Below are 21,442 nucleotides of genomic sequence, written 5' to 3' on the forward strand. Positions count from 1 at the left end.
ATTTGGATCAATCCCAAAAGGATTTTGTATCTAACTTTAAACAGTGGTGGTGGTACCTTACCTAGTCATGGAAACCATAAATTCAACAAAAGGAAACAGAAAAATATCTTGGAAGAGGTACGAGTGCATATGAAAAGAATGGTTAATGAGAATAAAGATGACATTTTAAATGGCTATTGAGTTTTTCATTAAGATTATGCTATTTTAAAATGACCTAGTTTGTAAATAATGAAGTGATTCTGATTTCTAGTGCTGTTAGTTTGTGAACAATCTCAATAGTCAGCTTATACTTTTAGTTTGATTTTTAATTGATGACACTGTTTCATCATTACTAAATGGCAAATCAGAGCCCGGAGGGGCTAACTTCTTTCATCTCTGACTCATTTTAGCAGATGCTATGTTTAAGTGAAATATATCTGCAATAAAATTCACCAGATCTTGGAAAGGTGTTTCTTTTATCTTCTTAATTCTACACTCTGTACTAATATCTTTGACTTCCCTAGAGAATCATTTCTCTTCATTCTCTGAAATGTTCTTTTCTGCTTTTGTCCTTGAATGTGGAAGCTTCTTCAACGTTGTATGAGCAGTCACATCTGTTAAAGTGCATCTCCAAGTGTTTCATTGAGAGGAGCAGGGAAAAACCAGGATTATCCCCTTACTAAATAGGAATTCATTATTTCAGTAATCTGAAAATGACTGGAAATGTTGAATATAGTAATATATATTTTTTTATTTTTGCAAAAGAAAGTAGTGGTAGAAATTGTCTTCTGTATAAACACAGATGGTGTTCAGAGTAAAATGGCTCCTGTTGAGAAGAAAAAAATTTATGCATAATACAACCAGTTACGAATGGCGGAAGAAAAGGTGATGCTATGATTGATTGCCTACAACTCACTAGCTAGCCAGTCTTCAAGGTGAGGGGTAAGATGTGCATTTTTGAGCTTGCCTATTAGAAGTCTCAATAATCTACAAGAGGCTAACTTTTGTTTTTCTTATTTTGCTGCTATTTAAGGAAAATCAACACATGAATTCATTAGTATTGAAGTTTTTTAACGGTGTAGAATTTAAAAAAATGGAAAAATTTAAAGCAGCATTAGTAGAGCACCTTAAATGTAGTAGGCATTCAATCAACATTTAGAGCTGATGATATAGCATTTATTTGACTTCAAAAAAAATTACAGTACATATCGGTGTATATTTTATATAATATCAGTATAAATTTTGCACCAGAAAAAGCAAATGAAAAAGCATTCATGCATTCTCTAAGAAGGTGTAGGTATTGATATGAAGGCAGAAACAAATAACCTCAGGATTAAAAAAGCAATTCTGTGAATTTAAAAATAATTTCCTTGAGCGGAAATAAAATAACCAACTCTCCAAGCGTACTATTTTATTCTCTTCAAAGAATCAAATTCAAAATGTGTGTAAACCAATCTAGTTGAGTATAAAGTAGGCAGAGTCACTTTCTACTTACTCTGTAATTTTCTTGACATCTTTTATTACATAGTGGGTCTCAGCTGATTGAAGAGGAATGGCAGAAATGGTAGACTTTGAAAAAGTTGAGTAATGTTCATCTAGTTGCACTATAAATACACTATAAATACATCAATAATATTGATAGCCTTCAATTAATAGGAGTTTCCTGAGTTTATGTGTAGACTTCCATACATTAACAACTATATATGTGAATACATATATTAAGTACTTAAGTGCTTTTGAACAGTGCTTGGCTCACAGTAAGGACTCAATGTTAACTCATTATTATTATATGGACATATCAGTGTTACATCTGTATATTATTTGACTGTATGTTTATTAAATAAGTAGAGGTAAATCCTGCTCTATTAGTTATAAATGGAGATAGCTGCTTGTCAGTCTGAACTTTTGACTCTCGTACTACCCATTTCAGTAGTCAGCCTGTCGCTGATAACCATTAAATGCTAAAAGGTCACTGCTTCTCTCAGCACTGAATGTTCATTTTGACATCGTCTTGCCAGCGAAAGGAAGAAATGTGACACGAATGTTTGAGGTAAAAACCAAAAAGAGTGATCCTACGAAAGTGATATCTATTTTATATTACCAATTGCTACCTTTACTTTCTCCTTTCACATAAGTTTAGACTCTTTGCTGATTATATTGGCTGACTTTATTGTAAAACAAATCATTTTCTTTTTGTGTGACTCTCTAGCAAGAGATCATGATTTCATATGTATTAATTATACAGGTAAAAAATATTATTTGGCCTATTCATTTTTATAATAAAGGTGTGAGTGAACATGGTAGGCAGCTTCTGACATGACCCCCAATGAACCCCACTTTTGGGATCCATGTTCTTGTATAGTCCCGTCCCCGAGTATGAGCTGGACCTAATGACTTGCTTTTAGTGAACAGAAAATGGCAAAAGTGGTGGAATATCACTTCTGTTTGGGGTTGTTAGCCTTCTCTTTCTTGTGTTCTCTCTTGCTTCCTGCCATGTTGTGAGATGCTCTGTGGAGAGGCCCACGTAGCAAGGAACTGAGGGCGACCTCTAGCCAACAGCTCATGAGAAACTGAGTCCAATGACCTGTTAGGATCTGAATCCTGCCAACAACCACCTAAATGAGCTTGAATGTGAGTACTTTCCAATAGAATCTTGAGATGACTGAAGCCTTTAGTGATGCTCAGAGCTAGAGTACCCAGCTAAGCTGTGCCTGGATTCCTGATCCAGAGAAACTGTGACATAATAAATGTTGTTTTAAGCCACTAATATTTTGGAGTAATATGTTGCACAGCCACAGATAACTAAAACAGTGGGTAAATTGAAGAGTCCAATATTTACTTGATGAATTTGGTTTGTAGAGACATACAATTTGGTTAATTTGACTCCAGTTATCTGAGATATTATATAAAACGTCTCTGAAGAGTTAAAAAGAATTATACAATATTCGAGCATAAATTATTTTTCTAATAATTCTTCCTTCCCCCACTCCACACCCAGCCTGGGCTTCATGATCTACGTATTTTACACATGGTGATGCAACTGTGATACTAGAATATTTCTTTATACATTATTACTCACTAGCCAAATGACAAAAATTAAATAATTTCACAAAAATGCTTTGCATGTCATAGCTCCAGGCTATGTCATGTCAAGGAACATGAAATATAACATATATTTATAATACATTCATTACCCATGAAAAAATTATTTCCCATGGGGCGTACTCGGCAGACTGCTCCTTTGAGATGATTTGCCTGGGTCACGCCAGTCGTGATGAGTTACATCACACGCATACAAGAGAATGAGGATTGCCACTGTCAAATGCAATGTGCCAGATGGAAGTTGTCAAAGAAAATTTTCTTTGAGCTTAAATGATATAAATTTTTCACTGCTTCCCCTCACCCTAGGTAATTTGTGATTCAAAAAGAAGATTGTGGGCAGGTTGCGTTCTGGAGAATGTGATTAAAGATGTTGTGTCAGTTGCATGGACACTGTTAGGAATTTGCCATCTTTTTTTCCTACAACTTTGAGCTGATGTGTCCAGGTAAGGAAGTGTCCACCGGAAGTGAGGCTGAAGTTGATTGAGTTAAGTGACTTTGCCAGAGAAATGAAATGAAGTTTAGTGGTGTTTCTGGTTTCACTTTATTCCAGGTCTAACTTAACGGTTTTGTGCAAGTTTGGTAGCTCTGGTTTGAAGTTATTCTGTTAAAGTGTTGTGGTTTTCTTCTGATGAATTCATTCTTCTGATGAGTACAGCTGATTCTAAATAATTTAGCCTTTGCTTAAGGGCAGTTCTGGATGGCACAGGTTCTTTTCTTGTGCTTCTGTATTTAGAGCACTGGAATTAAGCAATTCAACCAGAAGCCAGAGGCAAGCTGTGGTTATCTTGTGGTTTGGCTCATTGGCTGTTTCGACAAAGAGGGTTAGTAGATGAGGAAGTTGCACTTAAGAGAAAACATCCGTTAATTTCAACGGCCCCTATTAGTTTGGGTCCTGTTAACAAAGGAAGCAAGTGCTGATTGGTTTTAAATTTCAACTCCTCCCAAATCAATAAAACTGGTCAAGAGACAACAGAATAAAGAATTACTCACCAGGGCCAGAATTGACCCTAATGATAACTGGTTTGGAGTTCAATAGTTGAATGTTATAAATACTTTAACATTATTGCTATGCACAATTGGATAAACACAGCCTATTAAACCATGAGTCGGATTTACTCACTTTCTGGGTATCTGCTGGTCTATTTAGAGAGAAATGGACCCCGATGATCTGTTATTTGCTCAGATTACTTGTAATCAGTCAGGTGTAGCAAGTTTTTCTTCATCCAGACACCTGCAATCCTGACAAAGTCTGCTCTTCCCACAGAGGCTTCTACTGGCTGTTGCTTTCAGATGCCTTCAAGAAATCATTCTTTCCAACATTACGTAAAAGATGAAACGCATGCAGTAAGTAATTTGACAGTGGTGGAAGAGAATGGTCAAGTATTTTTAGATATTTAATTTTAGACTTAAAGTTACTCTATTATAAAATCATCTAGATAAAAACCTTTTATTCTTTCAAGAATAAAAATAAATCAATGGCATGCTTCTTTGTTTTGGTAAATTAAGATGTGCTTAAAAAATAAAGATCTAAGAAAAAAGCGTGCATGGGATACTGCATTGTCTTTCAATTTTTTAGAGGGAAAGAAAAAACATGTGAGTGAGTCAGAAAGACTGTCCTATTTGCAAAGTCAGTCTGTCATAGATGTGTCTGGTTGGGATCAGGAAAAATGCTTCTTTAATAATGTTTGTATGAAATTGGCTATAATCTCGTGGATCAATATCCTTTTATGTATATTAATTTTTATGAAAAATGTATTCATTATTACACAGTAATACTAGTTTATTATAGAACAAAATAGGGAATTAATTTGTCTAAGAAATCTATAATTCCACCATCCAAAGATTAACCTCTAATCCTTTGATTATTTCTTACATGTCTTCTAGACAAATACACACACATAATTTTTTAGCCAAGATGGTATCAAGTTGTGGTATTTTACCTTGATTGTAACATGCTTTTTAATTCAACAATATTTTTCTAATACATTTCTTTTTGATTAATATGTCATCATTATTATTCTTATATGTTGCTATATGGATGTACATAATTTGTTTAACCAATTGGCACGGTTGGCCATTACACTCTGTTGTTAACCAATCCTCAAAGAAACCTCCTTATTCATAACATTTTTGAGCCCTTATCAAATTCTTTCTTTAAGACACATTCCTAAAAGTAGAATTTCAGAATTAATGGCATGCATTTTCAGTGTTTTGATATACTCTGGATTTATTTTATCAAGTGAAAATTTCTGTTATCTTAAAGGACATTTTCAGAATCCTTCTTGTTGTTTGATCATTTTGTACTTTGTAATATAAACAGCTCTTATTTCACAGGCCAATGTGTGTCCTGGGTGACCACTAGAGGTCATCGAGGAAATTAAATATCCCACCTGTGACTCACATTTTTCAGTCAGAGGTTGACCTTTATGTAAATCAAAGAGAAAAATAGTCTTCGGCTAATGCTTGCTAATTCTAATAACATTTAATATTACAGTCAAATCTCTTTCCTTCCTCCACACCACCACCTGCTTTAAAAACATCACTTTACAGAAGACTCAACAGCATTTGATTGTGTTTTCTCTGTGGCCGAGGGGTAGGTTATGGTGTTTTGTTTGGCACATGTTTGTTTTTCATGATTTTTCTTATTATTTTCACATATTTTGCTCTTTTATGATTATTTGAAATTAGTTTGAAATTAGTTTCAAATAGCGAATCTAAGAAATTTTGGAGTCCAAATGCATGGTGTAAAGTATTTTGAGCCTGTTTTATTAAGGTGACAAGTATTTTTGCTCCCGTCTTCTTCCCACACCCCTCTCATGCGGTAGATTGTGTAAGGATGTGCCGGAGTTTATTTAGCACTTGGCATTGTTTGTTAATATATTTTCATCTTGATGGATATGTCATCATCATTATCATTCTTGAAGGCTGTGGTAATTATGCTTTTCAATCATTTAGCATTGGTCTAAGTATGTGAGAATTATTTCTTCCTATGCTGCACCATTCTATACACAGGGGGAATAAAGCAGAAAAGATTAAAAACCAAAATACAAACAAAAAATTGAAAAAAATTTTTGTTCTAAAAATCTTCCATGATTACTCTGAAGATAGACTGACAAACACCATCTAAATATACATGTTATATATAGGGATATTAGTTTGTATTTTGTATTCTGAACATTCAGATAGCTACTCATATATCAAGAAAGTTGTCACACTGATCAAGTGAACCTCCTAATTTCTTCTCTGTCAGACTTGTTTATTTGAATTATATCTCTATCTCTATCTATACATATCTCATAACATATACTATGATATACAATATAATATACATTATATAAAATTTCATTATGGTCACATTTTTATAACATACATACATGTACACTTCTTTTTCTTTAAAGTTAAAGGCTCATCACAGTGTGGGGTAAGCTAATTCTTCACTCTCTTTCAGTGTACTACGGTGAAGGGATTCTTTGAGAATCTTTTAAAATATGGACTCCTATTAAAACACACGCAATCAAATCTCACGATAAAACCATTCAACTTCTCACTTCCTAATTTGTATCCCTTTCTACTCCTACACAATAAATAAAATCACGCAATATCACCTGGCAGAAATCTCTTGGACGGTCTCTCATCATGGAAAAATGCCTTCCGTTTGGGTGGATGAGTGATAGAAATGACACTCGATTTCAGGGTGCCCAGATAACTGTCGAACTAAATTAGGTGCTCATTGAAAATCACTGCTTCTATTATCTTGTGTCCTCGCCTAGTCTCTTGTAATGATAAGAGCTTAAATACTATGCATGTTCTTCAAGGTTCTCAAACTTTTGTTCTTATGATCTCTTTAGACTCTTAAAAATTGAGGCCCCCCAACGAGCTTTTGTCTAGTGTCATGTGTGGTATATCTAGAGATATTTAGTGTATTCAAACCTAAAACTGAGAAAATTAACAAATACATATTGATAATTTATTTAAAAATAACAAACCCGGGCCGGCGCCATGGCTTAGCGGTTAAGTGCGCGCACTCCGCTGCTGGCAGCCTGGGTTCGGATCCCGGGCGCGCACCAACTCACCGCTTCCCTGGCCATGCTGAGGCCGTGTCCCACATACAACTAGAAGAATGTGCAGCTATGATGTACAACTATCTACTGGGGCTTTGGGGGAAAAATAAATAAATAAAATTAAAAAAAAAAAAAAAACCCATTACATGTTAACATCAATAACATTTTAATGAAAAATAACCTTATTTTCTAAAACTGAAAAAATAGCAAGAAGAGTGGCATTGGTTTACATTTTTGCAAGTTTCTTCAATGTCTGGCTTAATAGAAGACAGCTGGATCCTTATACGGGCTTCTGCATTCAATCTGTTGTGACATCACAGGTCATGTAGCCTCTGGAAAACTTCACTGCATGCTCGTGAGAGAATGAGCATAAAAAAAGCAAATAATGTCTTTGTGTTATTATGAAAATAGTTTTGACCTCATGGTCTCCCTGAAAAGGTCTTGAGGACCCTCAGGGGTTCCCAGATCACACTTTGTGAACCACTGTGCTAGATTATAAAAATATGTGTGTCTTTATACACCTTTATTGTGGGATGAAAAAATCTATGGGCACTATGACTGCAGGGTGGTATTAGAGTGGTACAGACTAGGGTTTAAGAGCAGCGCTGCCATTCAGTTGGGAGAATTAAACTTCTAAACCTCAGCTTACTCATGTGGAAAATGAGTATAATAATGTTTACTTCATGGGGTTGTTTTTAAGGCTTGGCATTCTTAGTTACCTACCATCTCTTGTGGTTTTAGTTATTATAAAGTTATTGCTGAGACCCTGGTGGACACTGGGCTTATTGATAAAGACCCCTTTCTGTCCTGTAAAGGGAAGAACCTGGCTCTATATTGCGGCAAATTTAGGAAATGAATGGCTGAAAGAAACTGCGGCGTCTGTATATAAAGTTAGTGCTGCTGCTGCTAGTATTATCCCTGTGTTAGAGTGAAGACACTGAGGCGCGCAGAGGTTGAGTTACCTGGGCAAGGCCCGGGCCAGAGAAGCAGGACGGGAGTCTGTGCAGTTCACCTCCAGAGTCCACATTCTTAAGCGGTGCCCTGCATAGCCTCTCTAGGTAGTGTTTTGACTGTTGTGCTCCAAATTATGGAACTGGAATCTAGTGTTTGATTCTTGTCATTTTCTGAGTGCATTTTGCCTTATGGAAAAAATTATTAAAATTTACGTCCATTGTTAGATTAATCATGGGACCATTGCTATAAAATAAGAGGTGCAAATGTGGATTTTTTCATCCACCTGTAGTCAGTCACTATTCATGGATATTGCCAAATTAACTTTTTTTTTTTTTTTTTGCTGAGGACAATTCGTCCTCAGTTAACATGTTTCCAATCTTTTTTTTGTTTTTTGTGAGGAAGATCAGCCCTGAGCTAACATCCATGCCAATCCTCCTCTTTTTGCTGAGGAAGACCGGCCCTGAGCTAACATCTATTGCCAATCCTCCTCCTTTTCTTTCTCCCTAAAGCCCCAGTAGATAGTTGTATGTCATAGCTGCACATCCTTCTAGTTGCTGTATGTGGGATGCCGCCTCAGCATGGCCGGAGAAGTGGTGCGTCAGTGTGCGTCCAGATCCGAACCCGGGCCGCCAGTAGCGGAGCACGCGTGCTTAACCGCTAAGCCACGAGGCGGCACCTCTGTTGCCAATCTTCCTCTTTTGTTTTGCTTGAGGAAGATTAGCCCTAAACTAACATCTGTGCCCGTCTTCCTCTATTTTGTATGTGGGTCATCACCATAGCATGGCTGACGAGTGGTGTATGTGCATGCCCGGCATCTGAACCCGTGAACCTGGGCTGCTGAAGCGGAGCGCTCCAAACTTAACCACTAGGCCATGGGGCTGGCCCCATAATTTCTTTTCTTTGCATCTGCTTTGACTTTGTCAGAATTTCATGTTACTGATTGTGTAGATGTTTTCTTGTAATATTCTTTCTATAGAATTTCTCACCCTCGATTGTGTAAGGAATAATTTTCATCATGATTATTATTCAACTGAAATACATTTTTAAAATTGTTAAAGAGAACTTCTTTTGTGTGTTGGATTTCATGAATGAAATATCTCAAACACGTTTTCATTCATTTAAATTAATTTTTGACTGTGCTGGACCATCTTACTGTATCAGTGACATCATTCTCCAAAGCAATTGAAATTGGAGTGATAGGTTTAATTTGGTTTTCTCCTACAGATATTTGAGACAAAAATTATATTTTTATATTTACATAGCAATTACATGGCTGATTCAGATCTCAATGTAAGAGGTTAAGGTTCATCTTTTCTGTTGAGTTTTCTTTCTTTTATTGGAAAAGAAGCTTCTGTGTAGAGTCAGCCTGCTAATATTCATTGTTTTTCTTGGATAAAACTATGTGGCATAATTCAGGTGATGTGTGCAATTTAATTTGTGTTAATAGGGTCAGCGTTGCCATCTGGACTATAAAATAAGGCTGCCTCTTGAGGAAAGAAATGATCTAATTTCTAAGTCAGTATGAGTTTCCTTTTAACAATATTTATTTAATTATGATATTGAAGGGAAATTTCATTCTTCGAGAGTCAGTTTTAAAAATATTTCATAAAGCTGGCCCGAATGCTGTGAAGTGACATGGTTTCAGCAGTTTGAAGAAAGCTCTGAATGAAGTGTGAGAAGTTAGAGATGGCTCATAGCTCCTGTGTTTGCTGGCTCCCACCACTTGAAAAATTTCTGGCTCTCTTTGCCACCCTGTCTCCTCTAAGCGTGTTGTTTTTAATCTCTTTTTAACCCTGAGCTGTGTAAGTCTCGCCTCTCCAGGACTTCTCATTGATCAAAGGCATCAACATCTTTCTTCCTCTACTACTAATCCTCTCCAAAGCAGACAAACCCCCACCAAGCTGAGGCCATACGTTTTCCAGATCGTTTGCTGTATATTTCCACTTCTCTCTTCTGCACCCTTTCCGACCCTACTCCCAGCCCTTCTCCATCTATATTTGCTATAAGGAAGCCAACTCCTCTTGTGTTAGATTACGTTAAAACACTATTTTATAAGCTCATTTTTTAAAGATTGCAGTTTGAGGTATAATTCTTTGTTGTTTTAAACAACAATCCTTCTGATGGCTCCCAAGTTAATTAGGTGACATTCAATTTTATATACCAGCCTCCATAACTTGGTAGGATGATTATATATCATTCTCATACTTCTGGGGATAGTTAAATCAAAAGTGTTTTTAGGGGCCGGCCTGGTGGCTTAGCAGTTAAGTGCACGAGCTCTGCTACTGGCGGCCCGGGTTCGGATCCCGGCGCGCACGGACGCACCGCTTGTCCGGCCATGCTGAGGCCGCGTCCCACATACAGCAACTAGAAGGATGTGCAGCTATGACATACAACTATCCACTGGGGCTTTGGGGAGAAAAAAGGAGGAGGATTGGCAATAGATGTTAGCTCACAGCTGGTCTTCCTCAGCAAAAAAAGAGGAGGATTAGCATGGATGTTAGCTCAGGGCGGATCTTCCTCACACACACACAAAAAATAACGAGAGGATATTAAAAAAAAAAAAAGTGTTTTTAAACCATTTCAAACGTAAGTGATTTTGAATAGGGCAGATCTAAATATTCAACTTAGAGAACCATTGAAAAAACTCTCTCTGATGATTTGGTTTACATATTGGTGATTGGTTTTAATTTTAATGAATTATTTCAGCCTCAGACTAGACAATAAGAAAAGAAAACAGTTAGCAGTAGACAGGAGGCTATGCAGAGGAACAATATTTTTGATGTCCTGAAAGGATTGCTCGTTGTACACCTGGAAAAATGACTGAGGATTTTAAAGATCTGTTTTCCCAGGAGTAGCAAGACGAATTGCCTGTAAAGGAGCCATGCTGAAGGCAAGGATTTTAGGATTTCTGCATTGAAATCTCAGGGGGAAAAAGAGCCCTGAGCACAGCCCTCTAAAAGGTGTAATGCAGTTATGTCTTAGCTTAATGTAGCCTCCCGTGTTTGGGAGTCAGTGTCTTTAGTGATTACAATTTCAAGTTTTAATCCTATCAGATGAGTGTGTTTCACCATGGCGAGGTGGTCCACTACATTGTTCTTTTGAGTGACTCCTGACCTTGTCTTGATAGTCAAGGTCTCTCATAGGAAGGAAATGAGAATTGTCACATAAAGATTGAATGGTTCAAGAAGCAAATGTGGTCAGTATAAGTCTTCCTAAAATACTTCCAGATTCATAAACTGTTTTGAGGTATGAGGATAGTCCAAGGGGTCCTCTCTTCCTCTCCAATCCAGATTGTATTGAGCGCATCCTGGAAGGAAATATTGACTCTTTTTTCTGGGGGAGGGGGTGGTATCTATTGTTCATTCATAAATCTATTCTTTCAATCAACAACTATCTTGTGGGCATCTACTCTCTGCCAGGCATTCTTTTAGTGCTAGAAGATAGAGTAGCAAATAACAGACAGTATCTCTACCTTCTTTTGGCTTAGATGACGTGAGAGGCAGCATGATAGGAGAAAAACAATGCATTGGGGTAATTTCAGCTAGCAATAAATGTAGTATTGAAAATAAAACAGGGTCATGGGATAGAGAGTGACTGTGGAGACTACTTTATTGAGAGTTCAGGGAAGACCTTTTTCTGAGAAGATAACATTTGATGTAAGTCCTGCCTGGAGATGGAATTGGACCAGCATGTATGTGGGGCCTGAGCATTCCAAGCAGAGATAGAGCATGTGCAAAGGCCCTGTGGCAACAGCCAGCTTGAACAAGAACAAGCAGTGTGGCTGGAGTGCAGGGAGTGAGATTGAGTGTAGTAAGAGGTAAAGTCAGAGAGGAGGGCAGGGGCCAGGCCATGTAGAGCCTTGTAGACCATGGTAAGGATTTTGTTTTATTCCAAGTACTTAGAGAGTTTTAAGCAAGGGACTAATATGATAAGATGTATATTTTCTTTAAAAAAGATTATCTTGGCTACTCTAAGGATAATGGATTGTAGAAAAGGTACTGTAGGGGCACTTTACTATGTTATTTTTTAATCTTCATTATATACTGATGAAGGAGATATTATTATGATTTGTGCATAAAAATGATTTCTGAGGCTCGGAAAGGTTAGGTAATTTGTGCAGAGTCACATAGCTTGTACGTGGCAGATCCAGTCTATCTCTAAAGTCTGTCCCCCTTTTTTTTTTTTTTACCAGATACATGGTTTTATTTTTTTATTTTTATTTTTTTATTTTTTTAATTTGTTGTTTATTGCAGTAACATTGGTTTATAATATTGTAAAAATTTCAGGTGTACATCATTATACTTCTATTTCTGCAGAGATTACATCATGTTCACCACCAAAATACTAATTACAACCCATCACCACACACGTACTGAATTATCCCTTTCACCCTCCCCCCCCCCCTTCCCCTCTGGTAACCGCCAATCCAATCTCTGTCTCTATGTGTTTGTTGTTGTTATTATCTACTACTTAATGAAGGAAATCATATGGCATTTGACCTTCTCCCTCTGACTTATTTCACTTTGCATTATACCCTCAATGTCCATCCATGATGTCACAAATGGCTGGATTTCATCGTTTCTTATGGCTGAGTAGTATTCCATTGTGTATATATACCACACCTTCTTTATCCATTCGTCCCTTGATGGGCACTTAGGTTGCTTCCAAGTCTTGGCTATTGTGAAGAACGCTGCAATGAACACATGGGTGCATGTACCTTTACAAATTGGTGTTTTCAAGTTCTTTGGATAAATACCCAGGAGTGGAATAGCTGGATCATATGGTAGTTCTATCCTTGATTTTTTGAGGAATCTCCATACTGTTTTCCATAGTGGCTGCACCAGTTTGCACTCCCACCAGCAGTGTATGAGCGTTCCCTTCTCTCCACATCCTCTCCAACACATGTTGTTTCCTGTCTTGTTAATTATAGCCATTCTGACGGGCGTGAGGTGATATCTCATTGTAGTTTTGATTTGCATTTCCCTGGTAGTTAGTGATTTTGCACATCTTTTCATGTGTCTGTTGGCCATCTGTATATCTTCTTTGGAGAAATGTCTGTTCAGGTCTTTTGCCCATTTTTTAATTGGGTTGGTAGTTTTTTTGTTGTTGAGATGCATGAGTTCTTTATATATTCTGGAGATTAAGCCCTTATCAGATGTATGGTTTGCAAATATCTTCTCCTAATTGTTAGGTTGTCTTTTCGTTTTGTTGATGGTTTCCTTTGCTGTGCAGAAGCTTTTTAGTTTGATGTAGTCCCATTTGTTTATTTTTTCTATTGTTTCTCTTGCCTGGTCAGACATGGTGTTTGAAAAGATGTTGCTAAGACCGATGTCGAAGAGCGTACTGCCTATGTTTTCTTCTAGAAGTTTCACAGTTTCAGGTCTTACATTCAAGTCTTTAATCCATTTGGAGTTAATTTTTGTGTATGGTGTAAGGTAAGGGTCTACTTTCACTTTTTTGCATGTGGCTATCCAGTTTTCCCAACACCATTTGTTGAAGAGACTTTCTTTTCCCCATTGTATGTTCTTGGCTCCTTTGTCAAAGATTAGCTGTCCATAGATGTGTGGGTTTATTTCTGGGCTTTCGATTCTATTCCATTGATCTGTGTGTCTGTTTTTGTGCCAGTAAAGTCTGTCCTCTTTTTATTTATTTTATTTTATTTTATTATTTTTTAATTTTTTGTTTATTGCAGTAACATTGGTTTATAACATTGTATAAATTTCAGGTGTGCATCATTGTACTTCTATTTCTGCATAGATTACATCATGTTCACCACCAAAATACTAATTACAACCCATCACCACACACATGTACCGAATTATCCCTTTCGCCCTCCTCCCTCCCCCCTTCCCCTCTGGTAACCACCAATCCAATCTCTGTCCCTATGTGTTTGTTTATTGTTGTTATTATCTACTACTTAATGAAGGAAATCATGCGGTATTTGACCTTCTCCCTCTGACTTATTTCACTTTGCATTATACCCTCAATGTCCATCCATGTTGTCACAAATGGCTGGATTTCATCGTTTCTTATGGCTGAGTAGTATTCCATTGTGTATATATACCACAGCTTCTTTATCCATTCGTCCCTTGATGGGCACTTAGGTTGCTTCCAAGTCTTGGCTATTGTGAAGAACGTTGCAATGAACACATGGGTGCATGTACCTTTACAAATTGGTGTTTTCAAGTTCTTTGGATAAATACTCAGCAGTGGAATAGCTGGATCATATGGTAGTTCTATCCTTGATTTTTTGAGGAATCTCCATACTGTTTTCCATAGTGGCTGCACCAGTTTGCACTCCCACCAGCAGTGTATGAGAGTTCCCTTCTCTCCACATCCTCTCCAACACATGTTGTTTCCTGTCTTGTTAATTATAGCCATTCTGACGGGCGTGAGGTGATATCTCATTGTAGTTTTGATTTGCATTTCCCTGGTAGTTAGTGATTTTGCACATCTTTTCATGTGTCTGTTGGCCATCTGTATATCTTCTTTGGAGAAATGTCTGTTCAGGTCTTTTGCCCATTTTTTAATTGGGTTGGTAGTTTTTTTGTTGTTGAGATGCATGAGTTCTTTATATATTCTGGAGATTAAGCCCTTATCAGATGTATGGTTTGCAAATATCTTCTCCCAATTGTTAGGTTGTCTTTTCGTTTTGTTTTGATGGTTTCCTTTGCTATGCAGAAGCTTTTTAGTTTGATGTAGTCCCATTTGTTTATTTTTTCTATTGTTTCTCTTGCCTGGTCAGACATGGTGTTTGAAAAGATGTTGCTAAGACCGATGTCGAAGAGCGTACTGCCTATGCTTTCTTCTAGAAGTTTCACAGTTTCAGGTCTTACATTCAAGTCTTTAATCCATTTGGAGTTAATTTTTGTGTATGGTGTAAGGTAAGGGTCTACTTTCACTTTTTTGCATGTGGCTATCCAGTTTTCACAACACCATTGGTTGAAGAGACTTTCTTTTCCCCATTGTATGTTCTTGGCTCCTTTGTCAAAGATTAGCTGTCCATAGATGTGTGGGTTTATTTCTGGGCTTTCGATCCTATTCCATTGATCTGTGTGTCTGTTTTTGTGCCAGTAAAGTCTGTCCTCTTTTTAAAAGGCAGCTACAGTTAGGAGAATATAGGGGAGAACCACAGAGGAAAATGAACCCCATACTTGCTATGTCAGAAAAGTTTTTTTTTTTAAGTAAACTTATTATATAGTTGTGTAACATGAATTTAAAATAAGTGCACCATCATAAGTTTACAGCTCAAGGAAGTTTTACAAAATGGACACACCTGTGTTACCACTGCCAGCTCAAGAAGCCTCCTTTGTCCCCATTTGCAGGTGTGACCACTCCAAAAAGATAACCATTATTCTGATTTCTGCCACCACAGATTAGTCTTGCCTGTTTTTAAACTTTATACATGTGGAATCATTAGTATTTGGTGTCTGGCTTTTTGGATCAACATTGTGTTTGAGAGATTCATCGGTGTTGTGTATAGTAGTAGTTTGTTCATTGATGACTGTTATTCCATTGTATGCATACAACACGATTCATTCATTCCCCTATTGATGGACATTTAGGTTTTTACCAGTTTCTGGCTTTATAAATTTTGTTGCTATAAACATTCTTGTGTGTAGCTTTTGGTGAACATATGTACACGTCTCTTTTGGGATTATAATTGGGAGGAGATGCTCAGGGTTATGGGGAGGGTGTATGTTCAGCCCTAGTCAAAGGTAAGATGGAGTGGCTTGTACCACCAGGCTCACAAGAATTGATTTTGCATATCTCTTCCCAAGTTCCTGTTCAGTGATGTCACACTGGTAGCTTAAAACTGGCCATCAGGAGAGTATTTACACCATGGAGATGGGCAAATACTACAAATCAGTACCCTCCACCCCCCATCACTCCCCTGAAAATCAGTTAAACATTTACTGGCACACCACTGGCTTTAGTAGTTTTCTTACAGGTTTAAAAATTGGTTTTTATCAATTTATACTCCCATCAACAATATATGGGAGTTCATGTTGCCCTACGTTCTCACCAGCATTTATCTTAATTTTAGTTTTAGCCATTCTGGTGTGTATGTAGTAGAATGTCATTTTGAGTTTAATGGCATTTGGAAAAGTTTTGAGTTATTAAAATTAGCCTGCTACCTGGATTTGTGAAACCAGACATAACTTTGGTGGGCAGATCTTTCTCAGTGAAGAAAGGAACAGTTGAACAAATAAAATTATTTACCTAAAGCTCATGCTATAGGAGAAATGCTTTTATTCTAGAGAAGGTTAGAAATGCTCCTAGAGCTTAGATGGTTTTCCTTCATTTAGAGATATTTGAAACTTTATTTGAAACTTTCTTACTGCTTCTTTTACCTAGAAACTTCTGGATTAATTTTGATATCAAATGGAAGTTACCAATGCCCGTAAATAAAAAATGACATTGTGTGATGTCAACGTAGAAGATGAATTTCTTCTTGACTCCCGCTTGTGTGGTCCAGTGGGATGACGGATGGCTGAACAACAGTGGACTGTTAGCTCTAACACCATGTCAACTTCTTCATGGGTTTTGTGGGGGGAGAGGGACTTTTCAGCCTGCATCACTGCCGCAAGCAGGCTTCTCACTGGTGATTTGTGGGGATTGCTCCAGCCACTCCAGCTTTATCTAAGTTTTATGTTCTTCCACACCAGGCCACTGACTGATGGCAGCAGAGCTTAAAATAACTTAGCGCATTTGGATTTGAGGAGTTAAAAAACTCTTTTACACTAAAACAGTATTTGCTACTATATTCGAAAATGATCTATCCAGTTGGACAAGGCACAGTAATATGCTTATGTTACGTTTCCTATTATTTCTTTCTTAATTTAGTAATGGAAAGTAAATGAGGGGATATAGGAATATATAAATACACAGATTTTCAGGGAAGAGACACCTTCTCTAAAGCATTGGGGATATTGTATCCAAGAAACAATTTGAATGCCACACTGATATAAAAAGTCGAAGTGGCATGGATGGGAAAATGAGTATCAAGACCCTGATAATATAATAAAAAGATACTGGGGAAAAGTATATAGAAAACTATATGTAGTGATTCTAGATCTTGCTACTTTTTCCTTGGCCACCTTTAATTTATCTTTTGTTCTAAAATGTTTTGCTTATCACATTATATTGTATAAGCAAAATTGTAGGACTACTTGTTAAAAATAATCTCTGTATTGATTTGGCAGTGCAATCTTTGCAAACACTTGTGTGTTTAGGAAAATAAACATTTACATGAAATTCTTAGGAATTTTAAAGCAGATAGGATGTGTCAGTGGTTTAAATCTAGAAAGAGTTTTAGGAGGTAAAGAGTAAATTAATATGGAGGAGTAGCTCAGAGAGTCTGAGGTTGAGAGGAGGTGAGTGTAGCAGAGGGCAGCGTTTCCAAAGCTTCCGCCAGTACCTGTATCTGCACACGTACAAGGGGTGTATAGACACCTTGACCTGTATCTGCACAATCTTTCCTCTTCTCTTGCCTCTCCTCATATCCAGTCTTTCACTTGTGCTCTGGACCCCCTCCATGCTTCCCGTAAACATTTCTGTCTCCCCTGGACCTTCCCAATCCTGTCAGCACAAACATGTGCTGGTCTTTCCTGTCTTTGGAAAAAACCCCAAAACCTTCTGGGTCCCCATATTCCCTCCAGCAATCTCCCCATCCTGCACTCTCCCCTCACAGCTGAATTTGAGAGAGTCAGAGATGTGAGTCTCTGTTTCCTTACTGACTATCTCTCCTCCTCATTCCAGTGAGACTGTTGGTGCTGAATCTTCTATACTGCTTTACTGAACCTACTGTAGTGAACGACACCCGTAACATTGAAGTTCCTGAATCCACAGGGCATCTTTCTGTGCTCATTTTTCTCCCCTCTCTCTCAGCGGCATAGCTCATAAGGCCCTGATGCTCTGAGCCCTGCCTCTTTCTCTAGCCTCAGCCTTTGCCCGCCCTCTTTGCTCACCAGGCTCCAGCACACTTGTCTTCTCTTAGATCTTTGAACACGTCTAGCTCTTTCCTTTCTCAGGGCCTATGCACTGCTGTCGCCTTGGCAGGAGAGAGCTTCTCTCCACTCTTTGCATGGACAATTTCTCATTCTTCGGTCTCAGCTTTAATGTCATCTTCTTAGAGATGCCTCTCCTAACCATTTTATTTAAACTCATCCCCTAATTCTTCTCTATCTTAGCCACTTGTTTTTTTATTTCACACTTAGAATTTACATAGTTGTGTAATTATGGTCATCTGCTTACTTCTCCCCACTCACTCCATCTCCCTTACTGGAATATAAAATCTAGTAAGACAGGAACTGTGTCTGTGCATTGTTTGCAGTGGTATCCTTGTTACCTTGAACTGTGCTAGGCATTTTCTATGAATGAGTAAAAAAGGGACCAAATTATAGTTTATATTAATATCACTGTGCTTTCAATTCCAATAAATAGGTCTTGTTTTGAATTCAAATGGTTAGAAGAGAGATGGCATTCTCAAGCATTTTTTAAAAAAGAGTTTTATTTTTCATACATATGATCCTGCTATAAATAAATTGCCTTTTCATCGGGTTTTCATCCAAAAATTTTAGGTAACATTTAAAAAGCTTTGGATTTCATCGTAACACCCCCACTTAAGTGAATCTGAGTGTTTGTATTCAATTTACATTAAGTAAAGGTGTGCATCTTTTTATTTTATTTTATTTTTTTTGGTGAGAAAGATTAGCCCTGAGCTAACATCTGTGCCAGTCTTCCTCTATTTTGTGTGTGGGTCACCGCCTCAGCATGGCTGATGAGTGGTGTAGGTCCACACCCAGGATCTGAACCCAGGCCACCAAAACGGAGTGCACCAAACTTAACCACTATGCCACTGGGCCGGCTCCGAAGGTGTGCATCTTTATGCACTATGAAAGATGTTAAAATCCCCTTGCTCTCTCAAATCTGCTCCGCTACCTCTGTGACGGAAGGTCTATCTTCCTTCAGAGCTTTCATGTCACGTGATTTGGGTCACTCCCCTAAGTCTTCTTAGCTTCTGCTTCCTGGTGTAATTGCAGCCAGAAGTGCAGAGTAATTTAAATAGTTTTGACAGGGATGGCTTTGGACAATCTTTTATTAATGTAAATAACTTGGCTTAATTAAGGGTCAAACCTGAGGGGCTTCTCCAACCATTGCTGTTGTATACCCTACATTAAATGCTTTTAGTTTTACCCAGGGTAATTCCCGTCCAGGACAGATAAATCCCAGCGGGACGTTCTGACCTGGTTCTGTCCTCGGGACACACAAGCAGATAAACTCAACTTCAGCTCCAAGGTCCTTGTGTTTTTCACTCATTCATCTTTTCCAACATTGTGTTGCAGGAACATGGCTTCTATCCTGTTTTCATTTTATTCTCTGTTCTTAACCCCCAGTTTTCTTTTTTTAACACTAAAATTGAAGCATTATCTTCAAAATTGATAGCTACTTATGTGTCTGGGAAGAGAGACAGACCCTGACTGGAATGAAAGGCTTTTCCATTTCTCCTCTCCTTTAGCAGAGAAGTTCTTACAGAATAGTTTCTTATCATTTAGAAATTTTGGCAGGCATAGAGAGTTACAGGATAGGAAATAAGAAAAGATAATCTTCATTGATAGGGGAAGAACTTGGGCTGCTGAGAAGATGGGGGCAGGTTGGAAGACAGACCATGGAGAATAAGAGTTTGAGAGCAGTGAATTAACAGGAGGGCTTGGAACTGAAAGGGAAGGGAAAAGATTTTTGTTGGGGTAAATAATGAATATATAATATGCTCATTCTTATAGTTTTCTTTATCTTGATGTTACTCCTCCCAGACAAATGCCTGTGACAGGGGGATCTTGTCCAAATTCGATGGAGGACTTTCTTATTCTATAGGGAGGAAAAAATGTATGATCCTGATGAAAAAATACTCCTTGCCATCATGTCTTTTCCTCTTCCCATTCATTTTGTACAATGGCTACCAAACCAGCTTCCTAAAACATGCCTTTCTTCACGTCACTTTACTATTCCAGAATCTACAGTGGTTCCTATTAATAGGCAATGGTTGCCTATTGCATAAAATATAAACATAGCATCCCATACTTTAGCCACATCCAGCATTATTTCCCTCTGCTTGTCCACACCTGCACTCAGTTATCTCCCCTTATTCCAGGCCATTTCTTGGCTTTGTATTTTTAAATTCATTTCCATGGAACACATCTAACTTTGATACCACCAAGACCAGTGCTAGCTTATGGTGGATGATATAAATATGTATAAGGTATGTTTCGTAATTTAGTGTGTGTGGGGAAAAACCGTAAAACCAAATGCACAAGTAATTATCTTCATACAATTCCTTGCCTGGAAGGACTTTCTTTTCTACTTATTATCATTGTAATGTAAGTTCATAGTGTTTACAGTTTCTAATCCTTTATCTTGTGTGGTCTATATTAGTGCTTCTCAAATTTTAATATGGCTGGGAATCACCTGCAGAGCCCGATGAAGGAGAGATTCCTGGGCTCCACGCTCAGGGATTCTGAGTCAACACATGCGGATTGGGAGCCTAGAATTTGCATTTCTAACGAGTTCTCAGGAGATGCTGATGCTGAGGGTTCAGGGACCTCACTTTGAGTAGCTCTAGTCTATCCAAGAACCCTGAGAGGTAGGTGGTAGCATCTCATTATATACAGACGGGGAGAATGACACTCAAACGAGCACAGTTGGCTAATCTGTGGTTTTATGACTAGTAAATGACAATACTGGGACTCAGGTCGTCTGAGCTGAGATCAAGTGTCATTACTACTGCATCCTCCTGCGTATGTATAGACTACACAGCTTTGAACATTTAACTGAATTCTTGTTTCAGCCAGGGAAAAAAGTGAGGACCCTTGTTTGTAATCATTTATGATACTTGGTGCTCATATCAGTAGTTCTCAAAGCACAGTCCGTGGACTCTGTGGGTCTCTGAGACCCTTTTTGGGTGTCTTAGAGGGCAAAGCTATTTTCATAATCATACTAAAACATTATTTGCCTTTTTCTCTGGGTTGACATTTGCAAGCATGGAGCAAAAAACATGATAGGTAAAATTGCTGGCACCTTGGCATGAATGGAGGCAGTGGTACCAAACTGTACTGGTAGTCATTGTATTTTTCGTTGCCATACACTTACAGTTAAAAAACGTGCTTCTTATGCTTAAGAATATTTTTATGAAGCAGTAAAGATTATTAATTTTATTAAATCTCGACCCTTGAGTTCAGGTCATTTTAACATTCTGTATGATAAAATGAGAATAATGTACTTGGGCGTAACATGGACATAAAGTACTTCGGTTCCTGAACTCATAGAAACAGAGAGTAGATTGTGGT

At 37.8% G+C, this 21,442-nt stretch overlaps 1 long non-coding RNA gene across 2 annotated transcripts in view; it reads left to right on the forward strand.

Annotated features, from left to right (window-relative positions):
* Nucleotides 1-2,261: 2,261 nt before the first annotated feature.
* The window catches only part of LOC131399460 (uncharacterized), a 163,033-nt gene continuing 143,852 nt past the window's right edge, over nt 2,262-21,442 (forward strand). For both annotated transcript variants that reach the window (XR_009217135.1, XR_009217134.1), the window contains exon 1: nt 2,262-2,610. This is a non-coding gene — a long non-coding RNA (uncharacterized LOC131399460). The remainder of the gene's footprint in view (nt 2,611-21,442) is intronic.

This window comes from Diceros bicornis, chromosome 38 (assembly GCF_020826845.1).
Source record: "Diceros bicornis minor isolate mBicDic1 chromosome 38, mDicBic1.mat.cur, whole genome shotgun sequence".
Taxonomy (NCBI): domain Eukaryota; kingdom Metazoa; phylum Chordata; class Mammalia; order Perissodactyla; family Rhinocerotidae; genus Diceros; species Diceros bicornis.